Below are 2,088 nucleotides of genomic sequence, written 5' to 3'. Positions count from 1 at the left end.
GCCTAGTCATAACGACAATACTAAACAATCTAATGTAGCTCTTGGTCAGCAACGAGTTAAAGTATATTAAAACTTAAATGTGGCGGGACTCGTTGACAAAAAAAAGAATATGTATTTTTGTTGTTTTTTAATTTCGCACAAAACTTCACGAGGGCTATCTGCGCTAGCCGTCCCTAATTTAGCAGTGTAAGACTAGAGGGAAGGCAGCTAGTCATCACCACTCACCGCAAACTCTTGAGCTGCTCTTTTACCAACGAATAGTGGGATTGACTGTCGCATTATAACGCCCCCACGGCTGAAAGGGCGAGCATGTTTGGTGTAACGGAGATTCGAACCAGCAACTCTCGAGTGACTTAACCACCTAGCCATGCCGAGTCTAGGGAGTATTAGAATATAGGTTGCCTCGGGTACACATAGGGTAAAAATAAAACAATAATAAAGAAACAGATATTCAGTTGTTCCAATTTAGTTGATCTTATAAACATTTTTTTACAATCAAGAAATGAATACAGGAATACAGGAACTGTACGTTTCTACAGGAAAATAATTACTTGCTATGCATATTAAAACTATTACTGTGCTATGCATATTAAAACCGATTTTTTTCTACCGATTAACTCATAACAAGAAAAGCGTGAAATAATCTTTTAGCAGTTTTTTGATAACTTTTATTATGTAGAAAATGAGCACTTTTGGGGCGTAAGGACAGGAGTCAAACCCCCATTCAGCCATTTTCCTGTAACCCCACTTCTCTTGGTATTAATTTATCTTCATTTTTTTCTGCATTTCACTTTTCATGCTAAATATATAAATCTTTGAGCAGGTTTGGCTTTAACTAAGAGTTAACATTTACTTAAGAATAGTTTGTTTTTGAATATCGCGCAAAGCTATGTCAGGGCTTTCTGTGATAGCCTTCCCTAATGTTACAGTCAAAAACTAGAGGGAAAGCAGGTAGTCATTATTATCCACCGCTAACGCTTGGACCACTTTGTTACCAATGAATAGAACAGATGAGCGTCACATTATAACGTTCCTAAATTTTAAAAGGCGAGATTCTAACCCGCGATCCCCAGATTGCGAATATAGCACACTAGCCATCAGATTAAGCAGTGCCACTACTCAAAACTAGATTAGTAAAAATACGTTTAGTTTCACATGAAACTGCTATAAAATGTATCAACACTAAAATTTGTTTTTTTTTTTTTTGTTTTGTTTTTAAACACAAAGCTGAGCAAAAGATTATTTGTGCTTTGCCCACCACAGGTATAGAAACCTGTTTCTATTGCTATAAGCGCGCAGACATGCTGCTGTGCCACATGAGGGCAGCACTGAGAGGAAAGTATTAAAAAATATTCCTATGAATTGACCAAAGGATAAATATATAATATTATTTCACTAACAGTGTTTGATGCAATATATTACTGGCTACCAGCGAAGAACATAGGATCACCCAGGGCTGCAAATGCGTACAACTTGGTAGTGTTTAACCTGGATGGGCCAGCCGTGGGAGCGTTATAATGTTACGGTCAATCCAACTATTCGTTGGTAAAAGATTAGCCTAAGAGTTGGCGGTGGGTGGTGATGACTAGCTGCCTTCCCTCTAGTCTTACACTGCCAAATTATGGACGGCTAGCGCAGATAGCCCTCGAGTAGCTTTGCGCGAAATTCAAAAAACAAAAAAACAAAAAAACTTAACTTGGATGGGCATTTATCAGGCAATAAGAGCAAGTGGTAATCTGCCTAGGAAAACAGTAGAAGACTACAACCTAGATTAAACTAAAACACTGCAGCGTACTAAACATGACGTAGAAAGAAAGCAGACACATTTGAAATGTGATGACCAGGCGCTAGTTGAGTCTCTCCTACGCAGTCTCAATATTAAACTTAGAAACAAGAACAAAAGGAAATTTTTGATGGCAAGATCGCTAAATAAGATTTCATTGTTGCTCATTGTCTCGATAAGAGTTGCGCAAATGGTACCACTCAACTGGGTAAGTGATAAGTTTACGGACTTTTCATAAGGAAAAAAAAAAAACTGCATAAGGTCCATCTGCGTTAACCATCCTTTATTCTGAGCTGATAGATCGT

The sequence above is a fragment of the Tachypleus tridentatus genome, chromosome 11 (assembly GCF_004210375.1).
Source record: "Tachypleus tridentatus isolate NWPU-2018 chromosome 11, ASM421037v1, whole genome shotgun sequence".
In the NCBI taxonomy this organism is placed as follows: Eukaryota; Metazoa; Arthropoda; class Merostomata; order Xiphosura; family Limulidae; genus Tachypleus; species Tachypleus tridentatus.
This window is presented reverse-complemented; position numbering follows the sequence as displayed.